Source organism: Macrotis lagotis, chromosome 1 (genome assembly GCF_037893015.1).
Source record: "Macrotis lagotis isolate mMagLag1 chromosome 1, bilby.v1.9.chrom.fasta, whole genome shotgun sequence".
Taxonomy (NCBI): Eukaryota; Metazoa; Chordata; class Mammalia; order Peramelemorphia; family Peramelidae; genus Macrotis; species Macrotis lagotis.
Window position 1 is genome coordinate 409,830,016 of NC_133658.1, and position 23,588 is coordinate 409,853,603.

The window sequence follows — 23,588 nt, forward strand, 5'->3', positions numbered from 1 at the left end:
ATTTTCAAAGAATTACTACAGGAAAACTGCCCTGATATTCTAGAAGCAGAGGGCAAAATAGAAATGGAGAGAATCCACCGATCCCCCAGAGAAAGAGATCCCAAAAAACCAACCCCTAGGAATATTATAGCCAAATTCCAGAACTCCCAAGTCAAAGAGAAAATATTGCAAATAGCCAGAAGGATACAGTTCAAATATCATGGAGCTACAGTCAGGATCACACAGGACTTAGCAGCAACTACATTAAAAGTTCATAGGGCTTGGAATATAATATACTGGAAGGCAAAAGAGCTTAGAATGCAACCGAGAATCAACTACCCAGCAAAACTGAATGTCCTCTTCCAGGGAACAAGATGGACTTTCAATGAACCAGGGGAATTTCAAATGTTCCTGCTGGAATGGCCAGAGCTGAACAGAAGGTTTGATCTTCAGATACAGGACTCAGGTGAAGCATAGAGATTGGAGGAGAGGGGGAAAATATGAGGGACTTAATGATGATGAACTGCATGTATTCCTGTATAGAAAAATGACACTGATAATACTCATATGAACCTTCTCAGTTAATAGAGCAGGGAGAGGGAGCTTTTATAGTTGAAGCACAGGAGAAAGCTGAATTTGAAGATAAAATATGGTGTAAAATGAAGTCAATAGAAAAAAGGGAAATGTAATGGGAGAAGGAAAAAGGAGAGGGGGAATAGGCCAAGATATTTCATATAATAAGATTTTTCTTTATTACAATGAGCTATTGCAATGATATGGAAGGAGGGAAAGCAAGGGGGAATGAGGGAATCTTCGCTCTCATCAGAGGTGGTTAGGAGAGGAAACAGCATATATACTCAATGGGGTATAGGCATCTGGAGTAAGAAGGAGGGGGGAACAGGGAGAAGGGGGAGTGATGTGAGTGATGGAGGAGAGGATGGACCATGCGGGGAGAGTGGTCAGATATAACACATTTTCTTTTTTTTACTTCTTGCAAGGGGCTGGGATTGGAAGGTCTGTCCAGGACCATAGGGCCAGGTGGATGCTGGGCCTAAGGGGTGGTATGGGGGCTCAGGGCCTCTTGGCCCCAGAGCTGGGGACCTGTCTGCTGCACCACTCAGCTACCCTACAGCAAAGTCAGAGTGAAAGGAGAAAGAAAATATAGTACATGGTAGTGGAGAAATATGAAAGGAGGGAGTTGCAATCAGCAATGGCAACAGTGAAAAAATATGGAAGTAACTTTTGTGATGGACTTATCATAAAGAATGTGATTGGGGGCGCCTAGGTGGTACAGTGGATAGAGCACCAGCCCTGGAGTCAGGAGTACTTGAGTTTAAATCTGGTCTCAGACACTTAATAATTACCTAGCTGTGTGGCCTTGGGCAAGCCACTTAACCCCATTGCCTTGCAAAAACCTAAAAAAAAAAAAAAAAAAAAAAAAAAAAGAATGTGAGCCACCCATGACAGAGTTGCTGGTGTTGGAACAAAGACTCAAGCACATTTTTTATTATTATTATTATTTGGGGGGGGAGTGCAGGGCAAATGGGGCTAGGTAGCCTGCCTGGGGCCGCATAGCAGGGTGATTTTTGGGTGCCTGAGTCTGGATTTGGACCCGGGTGCTCCTGACTCAAGGGCCAATGCTCTGTCCGCCACCTAGCCACCCCTATTATTATTACTATTTTATTTTATTTTGGGTCTTTTTTTTCTTTTTTTGGTTTTTGCAGGGAAGTGGGGTTCAGGTGGCTTGCGTGTCACATGGCTGGGTGATTGTTGGGTGTACGGGGCCAGATATGGGCTCGGGTGCTCATGGCTCTAGGGCTGGTGCTCCATCCATTGTGCCACCTAGCTATACCTACAATTATTACTATTATTTTTTTAATTTTAATTTTTTTCTCTCCCCTTTACTTTATCACTCAAGCGAGTCTATATTTATGGGGGGAGGGAGTATTTCACTTACTCTTAAACAAGAATATTTTATTAATGTATAAAAAGCATTTGTACAAAATGAGAATAAATATTAAATTTAAATTTAAAAAAAGAGAAACCCAGAAAGGGAAGAAATTTGGAAATTAATTACAAACTCCTTTATTTCTATCTATGAATTATTGAATGATATATAAGTTCCTATTAGTGAAAGATATAAGGAGACTACTGGAGAGTAAGACTCATGTCTTCTATCAGCATTCCAGTCCTAACAGAGGAAGGGACTCTGTTCAAGGGACAAGTTCAAGTAATCAGCATAATTCAAAAAGTCCTACTTTGGATAATTATGGCCATTTTGGAGAGTAGGACACATATATACACACACCTTTCCTACTTGACTAGAAAATACTACAGACAGGGGAAGAAGATAAGTATTTCATTAAGTATTTGCTGTGTACCAATTGCTATGCTAAGCACTTTACAAATATTATTTAACTTTACCCTCACAATAACCCTAGGAGGTAGGTTCTATTATTATTACCCTTTCATAATTGAGGAAACTGAGGCAGATAGAGATCAAATGACTTTCTCATAATTATACTAAGTGTCTGAGGCCAGATTTAAATTCACATCTTTCCAGAAAAGAATGTCAAGGAACTGGAACAGAGTAACATAGGCCAGTATAAGAGAATGTCAGGGGTGCCCTTTCAACATTATATGTATCCTGAAGACAAAACATTCCTTGGTCACAGTTTTTAAATGATTGAAGGCACAGAGGATGCCTAAGTGATGCTTCTAATCACCACTTGGGGGAAAGAAAGACATTTGTTAACTTCTTCCTAAGGATGGAAAGTCTGCTACAGAAGGTTGGGGTCAAAGGGGAAATGACTGGGGAACCCAGGACTACACAAATCATGTGAGAATGAAGGCTGTAGAGGTGGCAAGAAAAGGTTGGATGCAAGAAATGTTATAGAGGCAGAAAGGAAAAGACTTAATCATTGTATATGTGATATGAGGGAGAATGAAGACTAGGGTAAAATCAAGGATAGGAATGTAGAAAACTGGAAGGAATGGGTAAGAAATGAGTGAAGTTGTGAAGAGTTTCATGGGTTTTTGCCACTAGGACTCACTTATTGACTGTGAACCCCCAAATATGGCATCTTCACTTCAGTAAGCCTCCCCCCTCCTCCCCTCCAGAATCTTAGATTCCCCTTTCTAGGGAAACCACACTGGATTCTGAGAGATGAGCTTTCACACTATTTTTGCTAGGAACCAAGCCTCCACATAACTTCTCCATTTTCATCATGCTACTGGGTCATCTTCTCCAGATTTCAGCTAATTCCCTTTTATGTGTCATCCTCTACACAAAAAAATTCCTTGAGGACAAAGCCCATCTTGCTTGCTTGTATTTTCATCCCTAGCACTTAGCACAGTGCCTGCATATAATAATCATTTAATAAGTACTTTATATCAAATCTCATAGAATTATATGTCAAGACATTTTTTAGCATTCATTTTTACAAAATTTTGATTTCCAAATTTTTCCCCTCCCTCCCCTCCTCTCTTCCTAAAATGGTAAGCACTTTGACATAGGTTATATATGTGCAATCATGTGAAACATATTTCTGTATTAAACTAATTGCTTTATGAAGAAAATCTTTAAACTAATTGCTTTATGAAGAAAATCTGAAGCATAAATTGAGGCATTTATTCATTCATTCAGGGGTTGATGCCCTGTGACTAAGTAAGAGCTACTGAAATCTTGGATATATTATGAAGTAAGTAGGGTGGTAAAGTGAATGGAAGGCTGGCATTAGAGTTAGACATGAATTCTGCCACATACTAGTTGTGTGACATTGGACAAATCATCAGTGTCCCAGGCAACTAAGACCATATGTTGCATAAGTGATACAAATCTTCATGGATAAAGGGACCTTCCTCACTAGAAGGGGAGGAAACAAATGACAGACCAGTTCAAAAACAAAAATATCATATGTTCAGTTTCCAAAGGAAGCTGAAGGTGTTAGTGAGAAGCTAAGATCCTAGCTAGGAGCTAGTGCCACTCTCCCTCCCTCAAGCTACCTAGATCTCTCTTCCAACTTTTTCCTTTCCTATCCAGATACTGACAACTCTCCTTTCCTCAATTTGTTCCTATCCTTATTGGAGGGAACCCAACTTCGCTGTTCCACTCTAACCATTAGATCCACTCTTCCCAGTGGGGTTGGGCTGATCATCTTCCAGGCTCCCCACCTTGCAGCAGTTACTTCAATGTACTCTAAAAGACTCCTGCACTTTTCCATCTGCCCTGTAGTTGAGTGAATCCTACTATAAGGATTGTCTTCCCCAATTAGAGTGTGAGCCCCTTGAAAATAGATTATCTTATTTTTCTATTTGAAACCCCATAGAAAGCACTTAATTTATTTTTCATTCAATCCTTCATGACCTTGATATATCCAGATCTAAGTAAGAATCTTCAGAGTTTTACCATTAATTGGAACCAATTCCAGTCTATTCAGAGTAATAGAAGAATAAAGAATCAAAAGCAAAGAGGGAGCAAAAGGGGAGACTGGGAAAGGGTTCCTGCACCCGAACAGCCTGACATTCCATGTCTCCAGTACATTAGCAGCAAGATGAGTCAAATGAGAATTTTCCAAGACATCTTAACCTCAATATGTCCAAATTCCTCATAAATCCTTCCCTACCTGTCCTATCACTGTAGAGGGAAACACCATTTTCCAGTCCCTCAGGTTCACAAGTCAGAAGTCATCCTGGACTTTTTGCTATCTCTAACCCAAATTGTTGCTAAGGTCTGTCAACTTCACCTTTGTAATTGGAAATTAAGGGGATGCCCATCAACTGAGGAAGGCTGAACAAGTTATGGTATATGAAATTTATGGAGCATTTTTATTCTATAAGAAACCATTGGGGCGTCTAGGTGGCGGGGCGGCTAGGTAGCACAGTGGATAGAGCACTGGCCCTGGAGTCAGGAGTACCTGAATTCAAATCCAGCCTCAGACACTTAATAATAATTACCTAGCTGTGTGACCTTGGGCAAGCCACTTAACCCCATTGCCTTGCAAAAACCTTAAAAAAAGAAAAAAGAAACCATGAGTGGTTGGCCTTTAGAGAAGCATAGAAAGAATTAAGTGAACTGATACTAAGTGAAGGGAGCAGAACCAAAAGAACACTGTACACAATAACAACAGTGCTGTGAGTTAATAAACTATGATCGATGTAGCTCCTCTCTTCAGTTCAAAGATCAAGGACAATCCTGGGAGATCTGTTATAGACAATACCATCCACATCGGGGGGGGGGGGGGGGATCATGGAATTTGAATGTATATACTATGTTCACTTTTTTAAAAATACCCTTATGTTTTTTTTCCTCCCTTTCTCATGGTTTTCTTTCCTCCCCCTTAGCTCTAATTCCTCTTACATAAAATAACTAATATGTAAATATGTTAAACACAAGTGTACATGAACACCTTTTATCAAACTGTTCACTGCCAAGGAGAAGAGGGGAGGAAGTGACAGTATTAGAAAAATGTGTACTTAATAAATTTGCAAATGAATGAATGATGAAAAACTACAATAGTATGTAATTGGAAAAATAAAATATCAATTTAAAAAAAATTTCACCATTACAACATTTCTCAAACATGCCTCCCCTTTCCTCTGACTCTGCCACCACTCTATAGCCAGTCCTCATCACCTCATCCCTGGACTATTGCAGGAGCCTGCTGATGGGTTTGCTTCTCTCCATCTGAGAATTTTCTTGGCTATCTCTCATGCCTGAGTCATTCTCCCTCCTCTGTTCTGCCTGCTGACCTTCCTGACTTCCTTTATATCTCATCTAAAATCCCATCTTTCACCAAAAGCCTTTCCAAAACCTCTTAATTCTAGTGCCTGACTTCAGTTATTTTTTCCTATTTATTCTGTATAGAACTTGCTATATTTGTTTACATGTTTTCTCCCTCATTAGATTGTAAGCTCAAGGACTATTTTTTGCCTCTTTTTGTATCCTCAGCACTTAGATCACAGAAAAGACAATTAAGAAATGTTGATTCATTGATATGAACTCCATTCTATGTAAATCCAGAACTGCTTTGGAACATGTATTAGAGACATAATATTCACCTTCCCAAATAGAGTGCAGGTTCATTAAAGGGAGGTAATAGGTCTGTTTTTTTTATAATTCTGAGAGTCTTAAGAGCAGGCAGTGATAGAAAAGAGATACTCATGATATCATTTTGCCAAATAGACTGTGGTTTTCCTCTACCCCTAACAGAGTCCACTTGCTACCTATGTGACCTTGGGTAAATCACTTATCTACTAAGAACCTTAGTGGCCTCATTTATAAAATGTTCGACTAGATGAATTCAAGTGTCCCTTCCAGCTCTAACATTTATGACTATAAAGAGCATACACTGTCTCTTCTACCTGATGCAATCTAGGCTTAGCACAATATCTCTTCACAGATTCTGAGAAGCAGGATCATATATTTACTCCCTTCCTTTACCTATGTATGGAGGACTGCCCTCCTTTATTTATAATCTCATCTTCATTTCACAAGACAGAAAACTGAAGCCAAATAAGCATAAAACTGGGCGGCTAGGTGGCACAGTGGATAGAGCACTGATCCTGGAGTCAGGAGTCCCTGAGTTCAAATCCGGCCTCAGACACTTAATAATTACCTAGCTGTGTGGCCTTGGGCAAGCCACTTAACCCCATTTGCCTCGCAAAAAACTAAAAAACAAAAAACAAAACAAAAAAAATAAGCATAAAACTTAAACCACTACACTTCTAGTTTATATGGAGTGTCTTTATACTCTTCCATGGACAGCTAGTTGGGTCAGAAGATAGCATGCCTGACCTGAAGTCAGGAAGATTCATCTTCCTGAGTTTAAAACTGGTCTCAGACCTTACTAGCTGTATGACCCTGGCAAGTCACTTAACCCCATTTGCCTCAGTTTCCTTATCTATAAAATGAGCTGAAAAGGAAATGTAAAACTACTTCTGTATCTTTGTCAACAAAATCCCAATTGAAGTCATGAGGAGTCAGACATAACCACAATGACTGAAGAATTAAACAAATTATCACCTCCCAAAAGCTATGACTGGACAAGTTGGGAATAATGTTCAAAGAACAAAAGAGTGAGCCCATCAACTTTGTGCTTCTGCTCTAGAGAGAAAAACTCAGAGAAAGGGCAATAAAATAACTAACTTTAGGACAGTACTCCTGTAGAAGGCAGTCTGTCACCTAGGAAGTTTTTTCAGTGAGTAATGAAGGTAACTTGATGGCTGTGAGTTCCCACAGAGCTAACTTGAGGTCCCTTGGAACAGAGACAAGCTATTGGCTGTGGAGCTTCAGACAGGTGCTTTGAGGGTCTCAGATCTCACCCCTCCATTATTTTCTGTTCATTACACAGAGAGACTTTTAGGTCATGCTTTCAGAATCTTGCCCCTTCCCCACTATCCAACCCTGCATCAAAGTTCTCCCAATCCAGGCATTGACTCATTTTATCTCCTGGCTCTGCTCCCATCTCCATTAAATCCCAGCCATTTGAATTCAGTACAGTGACATCTAATTCTGCCTGAAGCTCTACTGATTTCCTATTCCCTCTCTGTATTTTGGGTCTGATAGTGCCCCAAATAAGAATCAAAGGGCTTTGTATGGGAATGAATTTCCATATGTGTGGCCCAATAACTTTCTTCCTTCTACTGAGATAAGCCGTATTTCTCCTGATCAATGTGACTCTAATTGTATTTTTTAATTATCTATTTTTTATTTGGTACATTTCTGATTTTACATCTACTAAGAAAGACAATAGAAGACAATATGGCATCCATTTATCAGTCAATTATTTATTGGCTTATGATAACTATTTTTTGCTATGTTAAACAGTTTTCTCTTATTAATAATTTTTTGTTGCTGTTGAGTCATTTCAGTTGTGTGTGACTCTTCATAACCATATTTCATGTTTTCTTAGCAAATATTCTGGAATGGTTTTTCAATTTTCTTTTTCAATTTATTTTGTTAAACAGAGTTAAGTGACTTGCCCAGAGTCACATAGCTAGTAAGTGTCTCGGATCAGATTTGAACTCAAGAAGAGGAGTTTTCCTGACTCTAAGCCCAGTTTTCTATTCACTGTACCATTTAGCTATCCCTTATTAATAATAGACAACATTTATATAAGGCTTTAAGGTTGCAAGAAACTTTATAAAAATTATCTCATTTTATCTTCAAAACAACTTGGAGATAGAAGCCATTATGACTTCCATTTTACCAATAAAGAAACCAAGGCAGAAAAAAGTTAAATGACCTGTCCAGGGTCACATAGCTAGTAGCAGTCATATCTAGATCTAGCACACTATCCAGTGGACTACCTAGTTGCCTATTAAGTTTTGAGGGGAGGAGAGTTTGGTTAGTATTTGTCTTGTTTTTTCGACTGAACCCTCGACTTTTTTTTTTAGGTTTGTTTGGGTTTTTTTTGCAAGGCAATGGGGTAAAGTGGCTTGCCCAAGGCCACACAGCTAGGTAATTATTAAGTGTCTGAGGCCAGATTTGAACTCAGGCACTCCTGACTCCAGGGCCAGTGCTCTAGCCACTGCACCACCTAGCTACCCCTAAACCCTCGGCTTTTTGAAGGTAGATATCATGCCTTTCATTTCTTTGTCTTCCCCATAGAACCATAAATGAGACTTTGCCCAAAGACTGTTCCATCAATGGCCACTGTTTCATAATTGAGTTTCAGAGTTTCTCCATTTTTATGACATTTAACAATACTATCCAAGTACATCTATTGCACTGAATAAAATAGTACCAAGTAGTTCAAAAGAGAAAATTGTGCCATTTTAAGGCAGTTAAACTGACTATTGGGGATGGACTTAGCCATATGAAAAAAATCTGACTGAACATGTTAAACCCAAATCATAGCCACATTTATGTCACTCCAAATGTGGTAGAAATAGAAGCCATTGGATGGGTCATGCATGAAAATGAACTGACCTTCTCTTAGGATTTCTGGGGACACATGCTCAACACTGAAGGACTTTAGAATGATATAACGATCTTTTGATCTGTGTGATAGCAGTAAGAAAAAGGGCTGTTTTAAAAAGAATTGTCTAATGAGTCAATAAAAGTAGTTTGCTCAGTAAACCTTAAAAGGAGTAATTCCACCCTCTTTCTGATGATCTCTCTAGTCTTCCAAGAATATGAGAACCCTGTGAAGTTCTTGATTAAATTTTTCTCATGGATGGATAAGGGCCTCCTCCTCCACCCCCAGCAACTACAAAGACTGTTCACACATGACAAGAAGCACACATGCTACCAAGGTAAGCCTGAGCCTAAGATTCCTGGTTGTATCTTCTGTTTTGATGGGGTTTTTTTTTTAACCTTTGTTTGGGTGATGGATCAATGATCCTTAGGTGATCATTTCCAGTCTTGAAGCCAAGCTTTATAACTGAAGTTTCTGGGTTCCTCAGTTGGAACTGACTTGAAGCAAAGGGAATTTTCTCAATCACACCTTCCTCAGAGAAGTCTAACATCAAGAGTGAACCCAAACATGCCTTAGCTTACTGGGAGATACTGAACTTGAGGGAGTTGTCTGGATAGTGTAAGGTGAAATGGCAGTTCAATGGTGCCACTCATATTTTAATGTTTTTTAGCACAAACCTCCAAGAGAGCATAAGCATAAGAACTATTTCTTGTTTTAAGTCTTGTTGATGAATAGTTGAGATGATGCAATGAATAGTTGAGTCTTTTGTGTTTTAAGCATTTTTTGTGAGGGGGAAATAAATAGTTGTCCTATATCTGATGTACTAAACATCTTTCTGATATTCTTTGGGAGACCTCAAACATAAGCCAAACTTAAGCTTTAAGTGATTTTCCCCAGAGTTCTACTGCAGGATAGGGGAATAATGAGCCAGAGACAGCAAGAAGGAGTGTGACCTCCTTTTAGAGGCCATGTTCCCCAGAGTTAAGCTCTTAGGAGCCCAGAATCCCTTTATGGGAAAGAATATCTCCACCTTACCTGTGTTAGTGGCAATTTATTATTATACATATATGATTTCATTTAATCTTTATAATAACCCTGCATAAATAGGTGCTGCATGTATTAGTGTCCCATTTTACAGAAAGCTGAGACTTGGAGAAATTAAGTGATTCACCTAGGGTCACAGAATTGATATCATAGATGGGATTTTAACCCAGGTCTCAACCAATTCTAAGTTCAGCACTTTTTCTACTATTCCTTGATGTCTCTCAATAATAAAGGGATGTGACTATTAATTATTGTTATAAGGTAAGGCTTATTAATGCATTCATTCATTAATCTTCTTTATAGGTCTGGAGACATAAGCTTCTTCTTTTTTTTTTTTTTTTGCAAGGCAAATGGGGTTAAGTGGCTTGCCCAAGGCCACACAGCTAGGCAATTATTAAATGTCTGAGACCAGTACTCCTGACTCCAAGGCTGGTGCTTTATCCACTACGCCACCTAGCCACCCCTGACATAAGCTTCTTGAAATTAGACTTAGACAAATTCGCTAATACTCTGTTGATTAAACTGTGATTGATTCAATCTTTCTGGAAAACAACTTTAAATTATGTGAGAAAAGATTCTAAACTGTTCATAACTTTTGATCAAGATATTCCGCTGATGGGCATATGCCTCAAAAGGATCAAAGATAGAAAAAAAATGCCCCTTAAATACCAAATATTCAAAGAAGCACTTTTTTGCAGTAATAAAGAATTAGAATCAAAGCACTGCTTTTTTTGGTTGGGGAATGACTGAACAAAGGGAAGTATATGAATAAAATAGAATGTCATTGAACTGTAAGAAACAATAAATAGTAAGGACTTCAAAAAAACAAAGGAATAGCGATATGAATTGATGTGAAGTTACGTAAGAAGAAGGGGAGGAAGAATAAACAACAATGTAAATAAAAACACTAAAATAAAGCCAATTGCTATATAATCATATTGAAATAATTCCCATGTCACATTTCTTTCCCAACTTTTCAGATCCTTCATCTTTCTTTCCACTCAGGTGAAATTTTTCTCATTTTTCTCTAGCTAAGTCTCTTCCATCCTTGGGCTCTATTTCCTTCTGAACCATTTCTTCCCCTTTCCCTCACCAGACCATGTGACTCTGGCTAATTCATCTGTCAAGCATTTGAGTGCTACACACATGTCACTTATATAACAAGTCTGACTGTACAGTTGTTCAGGGCCTCACATTCAAGGTTCAATTCAATTTCACAAACATTTATTAAATGCTCACTGTGTGTAAAGCATTGTTCAAAAAAGGAAATGAGGTGCCTTGGCAAATAGTGAATTTCCCCAGGGATATGTTGTTAATATTTCACAACTGCTTCCCCCCCATTTGCCACAATTTAAGTTTAATCTGCATTATTAACATTTTCTCCATCACTTTCTTGAGCCTAAAAATCAACAAAAGAATAAATGAAACTTAGACTCTGCACTTTTTCTTTCCAAGGTGCAAATGCTCATACTAAACATTTAATAATTGGAGTCAGTACCAGAGCATCCCCTTCATTGAAAGGCTCTAAGCACCGGCTGGTTGATCACCTCTTAGGACTCCTCTATGGTCCTCACGCACAACACTCCATCTTCCACCTCTTTGTCTTCCCATTAGTCAGTCCCCATGCCTGTAGTGCTCTCCTTCTGCTTGTTGGCATTTCACAACCTCTCTTCCTTCAGAACAAGGCTCAAGCATTATCTTCTGTCTGAAGCCTTTTCAGACATTTCATCCAACAGCTAGTATTCTCCCAAATTATTCTCTAATGAATTATTTGCATTCATTTGTATTTTATTCACTTTATATTTATTCTGCAGATTGAATACATATTTATGAACTGGTCTTCCTTATTAGAATGTAAGCCGCTGACAAATAGATATTGTTTCATTCTTTCCATATGTAACCTTGGCGCTTAGTGCAGCCTGGCCTATAATAAGAACTGTTGATTGATGTTGACACTGACTCATTCATGACTTTCTTGGGTGATTTATTTAGTACTTCTCTTCCTCCAGTTTCTCCTTCTCCTCCTCTTTCTTCTTCTTCTTCTTCTTCTTCTTCTTCTTCTTCTTTTTCTTCTTCTTCCTTCTCTCTTTAATTTCCCAACAGATCAGTATTCCATTACTCAAGGGTGATGGATTTTTTCTGTTATTGCTTTATCCTTGAGTCTTTCAAGACATACTCATTTTCTCTGATAAACTAGTGAAAAGAAAAACATTTCTCCAGATTTTTTTACCTTCAAATTAAGAAGGTGACCAACTTGTGCTCCATTGATTCATAGAAATCACATGAGGGATACAAATATATCTACCTTGTGTTCATCACTACAAAATCCCCCTTGACCTCCATACTCACTGAAAGAATCTCTGTTTTCTATCATTCTTTTTTTTGTTTTGTTTTTGCAAGGCAATGGGGTTAAGTGACTTGTCCAAGGTCATACAGCTAGGTAATTATTAAGTGTCTGAGGTCACATTTGACCTCAGGTCCTCCTGATTCCAGGGCTGGTGCTCTATCCACTGTGCCACCTAGCTGTTCCCATTTTCTATCATTCTTGATAGTCCCCACAAGATTGACTGGTAAAGCAAACTGCTTGTGGGCTACACATATTATCTCTAGTTCAGTAAACTCATCTGGTGGCCAAACTTTTTGGTGATGAGCCTCCTCACACTTAATTATGTCTTTTTTTTTTTTAATCAACAAGCATTTATTAAGTCATTTCAATTTGCCACAAATTGTGCCATGTGGAGATACAATTAAAATAAAAAGAAAATAGTCCCCATTCTCAAGAAGTTCATATTCTAACAAGGGAGACCACAGGCAAATAACTAGATCTATTCAAGATATATAGAGAGTAAAAGGGAAACAATTTGAAAGGGGAGACATTAGGTGTTAGGGGACCTGGAAAAAGTCTTCTGCAGAAGGTGAGATTTGAGATGAGTCTTGAAGAAAGCAAGGGAATGTAGGAGGGGAAATAAAACAGAGTACTCTAGACAAAGAAGATGGCTCATTCAAACACATGAAGGCGACAATTTGTCCTGTTCAAGGAATTACAAGTAGACTAATGTAGCTGGATTGCAGATTGGATAGAAGCTAGAAAAGTATAAAAAGACTGGAAGGGTGAAAAGGGACCAGGTTGTAACAAGTTTGAAATACTTTAAATTGGAGATAACAAGAAACCACTGGGGTTCACCAAGCAGGAGAACAATCAGACCAACACTTCATAACAATTTACCTTTGTAGTTGAGTGAAAGATGGATTGGAATAGAGACAGACTTGAAGTAAACAGTAGAAAACTATTTTAAAAAAGAACCCAGTTACAAGGAAAAGAACTCGTTCAAAAAGTACTGCTGAGAAAATTAGAAAACAGTCTGGCAGAAATTAGGGATAGAATGTCTTCTCACACTAAATGCCAATATAAATTCTAAATCTGTTTTAGACATAAAGGGAGGGTATTATAAGTAAATTAGAGGAGTAAGGGAGAAATTAGTTTTCAGATCTATATGTGGAGAAACTGTTTATGACCAGACAATGGAAAAAGAGATCACTGCAGATAAATTTAACAATTCTGATTACATAAAACCTAAAAAAAATTTGCACAAAGCTAACACAGCTAATATTAGAAGGGAAGAAAAGAATTGAGGGAAAAATCTTCCTAAGTTTCACTAATAAAGGTCTCTTTGCTCAAGCTATATAAGAACTTGATTCAAATGTATTTTTAAAAAGCCATCCCAATATGATAAATGGTCAAAAGATATATATATGCAATTTTCTTAGAATCCAAGCTATTAATAAACATGAAAAAATGCTCTAAATTATTAATAATTAGAGGAATGCAAATTAAAGCAACTCTGATTTCACCTCATTCCAATAGACTTAAAAAGTTGACCAAAAAAGAAAAATTGCAAATATTTTAGGGACAGTGAGAAAACAGATATACTAGTTCACTTCTTGCAGGGTAATGAATTGGTACCACCATTCTGTAAAGGAATTTGGATCTATGACCCCAAAATCATTTTACTATCCACTAATATTACTAGGTCTGTGACTCAAAGAGATAAAAGACAATGAAAATGACCCATAACTACAAAAATATTTATAGCAATTCCTTTTTGTCATGGCAAACAAGGAGATATCCATCAACTAGGGAATGACTGAATGAATTATGCTACATGGATATAATGTAATATTATTATACTACTGTATAAATAATGAAAGAGATTTGAAAAACCTTAGAAAATTTATATCAACTAGAGTGAAGTGAGTAAAACCAAAAGAATAATTTATGCATAGCAATAACATTATAAAGACATAATTTTGAAAGACTAAAGAGTTCTGATTAACACAATGTACCACCCATTACCTGGGGGGGGGCGGTTGGCGGGAAGGAGGGAGGGTGTGTTCAAGGAAGACTAGCATCTATTGAGCCTTTTTCAGGACTGCTTTCCACCTCTGATTTCCACCAAGCCACTTAACTCTCACTTACAACTCCAAGAAGCTGTAGCATGTACAGCAACTACACCCCCAATAAATCATTTCTGCAGTTGGATTAAACTAGATTTAAGGGTAACCAAGGGAATCTCAAACTCATTGGTGAGTTGGCTGGGACATCTATCCAAAGCATGTGAAGTCTTCCACTGGTCGAATGGGTGGATGAGAATACAACAGCTGTAGTCGGTACAGTGGAGCGCTTAGAGCTCAGTTAGACATTGAAGATGCCAAGGTCACCCACTGAATCTAAAGCCAGCACCAGTTGTTTTTACTCCATCTTGCTACTGGATCATGATGACTTTGGGAGAGTGAGGCCAATGACTTTGTGCAACTCTGCTTCACTTAAATTGAATTTATGCATGAATCCAAAGATATCACCCATATCACTCTACCATACTATCTCAAAGTCCTATGGGGAGAGAGGCAAGTGATAAAGTAGCAGGTGTGGATACACTGGGAGCTGTAGTCACAAGCCTAAATACAGGTGCTCACCTCCTGATGTGAGAAAGAGGCTAGAAAAGATGCCCTAAAAACTGTCTGTTGCCCAACCCTGACATGATTACCACGGCAGATGGGGATCCCACCCTATGGTCAAGATCTGCAGAAATCTACAAAAACTTCTTCAAAGAAGATTCCATTCTCCATCAGCACATCGAGGAATGTGTGCACACTCACAGACAACACAAGATCTAATAGACCTGAAAGGCAATCAGTTCTTGCTGCAAGAAAACTTAGCAGGTATCATATCCAAATAGCAGGCCTGAGTGAAATAAGGCTAGAAAATGAAAGTTGGCTTACTGAAGTTAGAGCTGGATACAAGTTCTTCTGGAGTGGCTGCAGGGAAGTTAGGGTAAGTTTTGCAAACAAAACAAATCAAGTCAACAAGTTTGAATGTCTACCAAAAGGAATGAATGACAGGCTCATGACAATGAGATTACCACTTTGCAGGAAAATGCCATGCCACCATCATCAGTGCCTATGCTTCCACCATGACAAACCCTGATGAAATCAAAGAAAAATTTTATGAAGACCTGGAGACTCTTATCATTGATGTACCAAAAGAGGACAAGCTTATAATTCTGGGTGACTTTAATGCTAGCATTGGCTTAGATTGCCAGACATGGCAGGGAGTCAGGAGGCCCTGAAGTCAGGAGGACCTGAGTTCAAAGGCCTTGGTCAGATTTACAAACATTATATACAGATTTCTGTTCTCAAGCATGCCTTCATGAAATTGATGTGGATGTATGTGTGTGTTAGTTATGAGAGTTTTTGGAAAAATATATATGCATACACAAACATACATCCACATCAATTTCATGACATCATGCTTGCCCAGGTTCTGGATAGAGGATGATGCTCTTGAGATTTTCTGGTCACCAATAGAGTGAAACAAAGCTGTGTCCTTGCTCCCATATTTTTAGCATGAAGTTTTCAGTCATATTACCAAATGCCTTCACTGAGGATGAACACAGTTATCAAGGTCAGCTACTACACTAATGGTAAATTCTTCAACTTGAAAAGATTACAAGCCAAGACCAAAGTGGGGAGAGTGTTGGTACATGAGCTGCTATTTGCAGATGACTGTGCCTCAATGCAGCCTCTGAAGCTAAGATGCAATCTCAATTCTCTGTTACTTGTGCTAGTTTGGCCTAATAATTAACACCAAAAAAAAAAAACCAAAAAAAAACAACACAGGTGCTCCATCAGCCAGCACCATACCATCCATATATAGAACCATCAGCTGCAACAAATGGAGAAGTTTTGAATACTGTGGATAAGTTCACTTACCTTGGCAGTGTCCTTTCCAGAGAGGTGCATATGAACAATGAGGCTGACTCACACATTGCCAGATTTAACTCAGTATTTGGTCCAAAAGAAAGTGTGGGAGAGAAGAGGTATTAGACTGCCTACCAAACTGAAGGTCTACAGAGCCATTGTGCTGACCTCATTGCTGTATGAATACAAATGAATAGAAACCTGGACAGTCTACCAGGACTGTCAGGAAACTGAATTGCTTCCAGTAAAATTGTCTTAGGAAGATTGAGAAGATCCCCTGGCAGAAGAAGATCACAGACATTGAGGTCCTTTCTTGAGCTAAACTGCCAAACATTCAGAGTTTCTACAGAAAGTGCAACTACAATGGGTTGGGCACAGTTAGAATGCCAGAAAATACGTTTACCAAAAAGACTATTTTATGGAGAACTTACACAAAGGCAAATACTCACAAGGGAGTCAGAAAAGTAATACCAGAACACCCTGAAAATCTCTTTTAAGGACTTTAGAATTGATTGTGTAGTATGAGACACTGGCACAGGACAACCCAGCATAGCATGCCCTCATCAGTGAAATAGAAGTGTTCACATGGACTATGTATAATCTGTGGTAGAACATTCTGAGCTCACTCACATTGATCAAATCAGTCACAGTTGGCCACATTGTAATTTGTCTCAAATATAGTGATGTCATTTTGATCTTCTTTGACAATGAAGGACAAGACCAACCATCCCATCTGATGTAGAGGTTATGGATTCAGGTTAAAGAATAAGGCATATTTTTGAACATAAACAACAGAGGGATTCATTTTTGTTTGAATATGCATCTCTTTTACAAAGGCTTTTATTTTCTTGTTTGCTTCCAAAAGAGGTATAAGATGTTGGAGGAAGAGAAAAAAAATTTTTTATTTTAAAATAAGATTATGTTCTAATGTTCTAAAGCATTTATAGCATCTCTCTTTGTGGTGGCAAAGAACTGGAAATTTCAGGGATGCCCATCAACTGAGGAATGGCTGAACAAGTTGTAGTATATGATTGTAAAGGAATACTACTGTACTATAAGAAATGATGAGCACAATTATTTTAGAAAAACATGGAAAGACTAGCACAAAATAATGAAGAGTGAAATTAGCTGAACCAAGATATTGAAATATTGTTTTAAGATAACTTTGAGAAGATGCTATCTTGTCTATTATAATTACCCAAATTAACTATAAAAGACATGAAGAAAGATGCTATTCAGAGAGAAAACTGATAAATACAAGAATAATTTTATATCTATATACTATTTGTGTCTAGTGGTAGCTATCTGGGTGATTTTGTTGTATAATTGAAAGGAATAGCAAGTTATGCAAAGCAGACTTACAATTTTATGTAATTATCTTTTTATTGTACTATGTTATGGAATTGTTTGCTTTATTTCATAAATTAAAAATAAGTGTTTTTTGACTGATAAAACTTAAATAAGACTTTTTATATACAAAAATATTTATAGCAACTCTTTTTGTGGTGACTAAGAATTGAAAATTGAGGAGATGTCCAGCAACTGGGGAATAGATGAACAAGTTATCAAATATTATTGTGCTATAAGAAATAAAAAGCAGGATGACTTCAGAAAAATCTGGAAGACTTAACCAAACTGATGCAGAGTAGAACCAGAAGAACACTGTACACAGTAACAAAAATATTGTACACAATTGTGAATGACTTAGTTATTCTCAATAGTACAATGAGTGCCAGAGAATTCATGATGAAAACTGCTATCCACTTCCAGAGAAAGAATTGATGGTATCTAAATATAGTAAAGCATGCTTTTTTTCCCACTTTTTTCCCTTTTTTCCTTCCTTCTTTTCTTTTGAGTTTTCTTCCATAAATGACTAATATGGAAAAATGTTTTCCCATGATTTTGCATATATAACCTATATCTTACTTTTACTACCTCAGAGAGGAAAGAAAGGAGAGAGAGAGGGAAGGATTGAATTTGAAACTATAAACTTTAAAAACAATAAATATTAAAATTTTACATATAATTGGAGGGGTAATAAAGTATTTTTAAAAGGCCTTTGCAGTAGTCTACACCAGGGATAATGAAAGCCTTAAGTAGCTTTGTGGCTGTATGAGAGGAGAGGAGATATGTTTAAGAGATTTCTGTAAAGTCAGAAACAAGTTCTGCTAATGGATTGGATGTATGAAGTGAGTAAAAATGAGAAGTTGAGAATGGCACCAAGACTACCTGAGTGACTGGAAAGATACCTTCAAAAAAGAAGAGAAGTTTGGAAAGAAAAGATTTTGAGGGAAAAGATAATGAGTTTTGTTTTGGACATGTTTCTGTGTGACTATGTATCAGAAGAGAGACTAAGTCAGGATGTATAACTTTGGGAATCATCTGCACAAAGATAATAGACCCTGTGGGAGCCAATAATATCACAAAGTTATATAGTATAGAGTAAAAAAGAGAATGGGAGGGTGGCTAGGTGGCATAGTGGATAGAGCACTGGCCCTGGAGTCAGGAGTGCCTGAGTTCAAGTCCGACCTCAGACACTTAATAATTACCTAGTTGTGTGGCCTTGGGCAAGCCACTTAACCCCATTGCCTTGAAAAAACAACAACAACAAAAAAAAAAAGAGAATGGACCCAAGATGAAACCTTGGGGGATGCCCTCAAGCCAGTCACAAATTCCAAAACCAACCCAGTACCTAAAGTCTTTTTAGCTTGGCAAAAACCTGCCAGAACTTGTATTCCTCTCATTTAGCCTTCAAGGATTTAGGGAAATCCTTTAGTAATATATGAATGCAATAACCTAATCCTAGCTACTAGGACTTCCAGTTTCTCTGAGTTCACCTCTCTTCCCTACATTTGTATGAACAATAGTCCAGCACTTGGGGCTGCTTCAGATTAAAGCAGCTATTGGGTAAATGTCATAATAATTGTTGATATTGGAATCCTACAGTGAGACTTTCAAGGTCCTTTGTACTATAATTATTGTTGCCAACTTGTCCAAATCTCCTTTCCAGTATTTCCAATTTTCCTGATAAAGCAGAGGTCCATCTGTTGGTATTGAGGAACAGAAGCTTGCCAAGGAAATAGACAGATATACCTCGTGTGCTGTGGGACTACTGCCCTCTTATAATAATATCATTAAAACATCAAAGCAAACACCACTAGAATGTCTTTCTCTTGCCTGTTATGTAAATAAGATGGCTGACTAGGATACAAGCTAACCCTGGAACACTTGTGGTGTTAATTCCTCTGGGTAGGATTCTGTTTATCAGCTCTAATCTATTTATTGCACTGGAGACAACTGACCCCTGTAGTGTTGATGGGTGAACTTGGGAAAGTCATCATTTTGACCATGTTGTCTTGTATTACCTGTCTCTCTCCTCCTCAGGGATGACAATGAAATATAATCAGGGGATTGAAAAAGCTTTTAATTTTAAGAAGATGCAGTATACACTATAGTATTATTATCACAATAATTAATAACTCAGATGAATCCTTAATAAATTCTTTACAGCAATATTTATCCTACTCAATCAACTGATCTTATTCAATTTGAGAAATTCTAAAATAAAATTTCAAATGGTGTCAGAAAAGTGACTAATCCCACTGCAGGGCAAAAACCACCATGGAGTTATTAAAGATAGAAAGTTGCTATATTATACCAAAGTATTCATGGTAATACATGTTTGTAATAGTTTTTTTTTAATTAAAATAAAGTAGGTATCCACTGATTGAGGAATGAACTAATTGTGATGTTTTTATGTAATGGCTATTATTGAACCTCAAAAATCAATATAAGAAAAACATGGGAAGACTTATGTGAATTGATACAGAGAAATCTAAGTAGAACCCTTCTATACAGAATGGCCACAGGAATATAAAGGAAACTTAAGCTTAAGCTAGAATAATGATCCATTCCAGAAAACAGATGTTGAAACTTACTGATGAAGGTGAGAAAGAGTGCCAAGTTCTTGGGAAAGTCAGGACTGAATTCCATACATAGTCTCTTGCCAGACTCAGAAGTATAGAGGACTTAAAAATAACATGTAAGGGAGGCTAGGTGGCACAGTGGATAGAGCATTGACCCTGGAGTCAGGAGTACCTGAGTTCAAATTCAGCCTCAGATACTTTTCTGCTTTTCTGCTATAAGGCAAAATTCAATGATGGGGATGGGGGAAAAAGAATGGAGCTATAACCAGAAATTACTATGATTTTGACATCAATAATTTTTTTCCAAAAAGATAAAAAATACTCTCATTGAGATCATCCACTAAAGACCTCTTCTGAAGCCTTACTATGGAAAAGTAAGCTTTCTCCAGTCTCTGGCCATTCTCTAAGCTCTGACTATTCCTACCAATCAAACAATCCAACATTAAGCTCTGCTTTGAGTCAAGTAATGTGTTGGCATTAGGAAATCAAATAAAAAAAATAACAGTTCCTGCCCTAAAGGGGCTTACATTTTATGGAAGGGCATAATGTTCCCAAATAAGTAACCTGGAATGTCTTCAAATATGGATCCAGTGCTGAACTGAAGGGCAAGCTAAGCTCAGTTTGGAAAGGCTTATCAAAGGAAAGTTGGTCACCAGAAAATTAGTATTTTCAGAAATGCATAAATGAAAGGAATGTGATCTGTTCAAATAGAAAGAACTAACACACTAATAAAAATCAAAGAACCCATGATCCCTGAGAAGGAAATAGCCTGGTGATTGAAAATTTTTAGATATATTATCTTCAGGATTATCACCAAAAAGCATGATCACTGGGTCATAGATTTAAGAGATTGAATTGGTTTATAAAGGTCCATCCATGTTCTATGGACTCAGTTAAATGACCTTATACACAGACCTGTCTTTTCTACTTTGTATGAATTTTCCTATATAAATAATCAAGTGATCAACCTCAAAGAGTATGAGTCCCATATTAGAGGAAACTTTGTGAGTTCAAGAGGTACAGAGGTCCTGAATCCATCAAGGGAAGCTTGCTGGTAACAAGGTGAGTTTCTTCATCTGATAAGATAAACCAGTTACTGTTAGTATAACTATATCAATAACAAACCTATCAGAAATCATATGATTATATCAATAGATGCTGAAAAAGCTTTTGACAAAATACAGTACATGGGGCAGCTGGGTGGCGCAGTGGATAAAGCACTGGCCCTGGAGTCAGGAGTACCTGAGTTCTAATCCGGACTCAGACACTTAATAATTGCCAAGCTGTGTGGCCTTGGGCAAGCCACTTGACCCCATTTGCTTTGCAAAAACCTAAAAAAAAAGAAAAATACAGTACCCATTCCTACTAAAAAACACTAGAGAGTGTAGGAATAAATGGATTGTTCCTTAGAATAATATGCAGTATCTATCTGAAAGCATCAACAAGCATTAAATGCAATGGAGATAGTCTAGAGGCATTCCCAATAAGATCAGGGGTGAAACAAGGATACCCATTATCACCACTACTATTCAATATCATATTAGAAATGTTAGCTTCAGCAATAAGAAAAGAAAAAGAAATTGAAGGAATTAGAATCGGGAAGGAAGAGACAAAACACTCTTTGCAGATGACATGATGATAAACCTAGAGAATTCCAAAAAATCATCTAAAAAGCTACTAGAAATAATTAGCAACTTTAATAAAATTGCAGGATGTAAAATAAAACCTCATAAATCCTCAACATTTCTATATATGACTAGCAAGATAGAGCAGAAAGAGCTAGAAAGAGAAATTCCATTCAAAGTAACCTCAGATGGGGGCAGCTAGGTGGCCCAGTGGATAGAGCACTGGCCCTGGAGTCAGGAGTACCTGAGTTCAAATCTGGTCTCAGACACTTAATAATTACCTAGCTGTGTGGCCTTGAGCAAACCACTTAACCCTATTGTCTTGCCAAAAAAACCCTAAAAAACCCAAACATAACAAGGTAACCTCAGACAATATAAAATACCTGGGAGTCTATCTGCCAAGGCAGACTCAAAAACTTTTTGAAAACAATTACAAAACACTTCTCACACATATAAAATCAGATTTAAATAACTGGGCAAACATCAACTGCTCATGGATAGGTAGAGCTAATATAATAAAAATGATAATTCTACCAAAACTAAACTGCCTGTTTAGTGCCCCCAATCAAAATTTCAAAAAATTACCTTGAGTTAGAAAAAGTTGTAAGTAAATTCATATAGAGAAATAAAAAGTTAAGAATTTCCAGGGATTCAATGAAAAAAAGTTATTATAAAGCATCAGTCATCAAAACTGTCTGGTACTGGCTAAGAAATAGAGTAGTGGAATGGTCGAATAGACTAGGTACAACAGCAGGAAAGGATTAAACTGCTGTTTGATAAACCCAGAGTCCAGCTATTAGGATAAAAACTCTCTCTTCAATAAAAACTGTTGAGAAAATTGGAAGTTAGTATGGAAGAAACTTAGATTAGACCAACACCTCACACCATATACCAAGATAAGATCCAAATGGATAATGGATACAGGATCTAGACATAAAAAAAAAAACAATGTTATAAGCAAACTAGGAGATCAAGGGGTAAGTCTACCTGTCAGATCTATGGAAAAGAAAGCAGTTTGTGACCAAGAAAGAGATAGAGAACATCATTAAAAACAAACTAGATAATTTTGATTATATTAAATTAAGAAGCTTTTGCACAGACAAAACTACTATAACCAAGATAAAAAAGAAATGTAGTAAATTGGGAAACAATTTTTACAACTAATATTTCTAGAGAGAAAACTGAATCAAATAAAAAAAAACCAACAAGCCAATCCCCAATTGACAAATGGTCAAAGGATATGCAAAGGCAATTTACAGATGAGGAAATCAAAGCGATCCATAGTCATATGAAAAATTGCTCTAAATCACTACTTATGAGAGAAATGCAAACTAAAGCATCTCTGAGGTACCATCTCACACCTCTCAGACTGGACAATATGACCAGAAAGGACAATGATCAATGTTGGAAGAGATGTGGGAAATCTGGGACACTAATACATTGTTGGTGGAGCTGTGAACTCATCCAACCTTTCTGGAGAGTAATTTGGAATTGCACCCAAAGGACAACAAAAATGTGCATACTGTTTGATCTAGAAATACCACTACTGGGTCTATACCCTGAAAAGATTATGAAAAAGGGTAAAAACATCACTTGCATAAAAATATTCAAAGCAGCCTTGTTTGTGGTGGTAAAGAATTGGAAATTAATTGAATGTCTTTCAGTTGGGGAATGGCCTAAAAAATTGTGGTATATGTATGTCATGGAACACTATTGTTGTATTAGAAACCAGGAGGGATGGGAATTCATGGAATCCTGGAGGGATTTACTTGAACTGATGCTGAGTGAGATGAACAGAACCAGAAAAACATTGTACACCCTAACAGCAACATGGG

General features: G+C 37.5%; 1 long non-coding RNA gene across 1 annotated transcript in view; it reads left to right on the forward strand.

Moving 5' to 3' along the window:
- The window catches only part of LOC141506187 (uncharacterized), a 108,960-nt gene that overhangs the window by 24,557 nt on the left and 60,815 nt on the right, over positions 1–23,588 (forward strand). Inside the window, exon 2 of the long non-coding RNA XR_012473788.1 lies at positions 9,106–9,237. This is a non-coding gene — a long non-coding RNA (uncharacterized LOC141506187). The remainder of the gene's footprint in view (positions 1–9,105; positions 9,238–23,588) is intronic.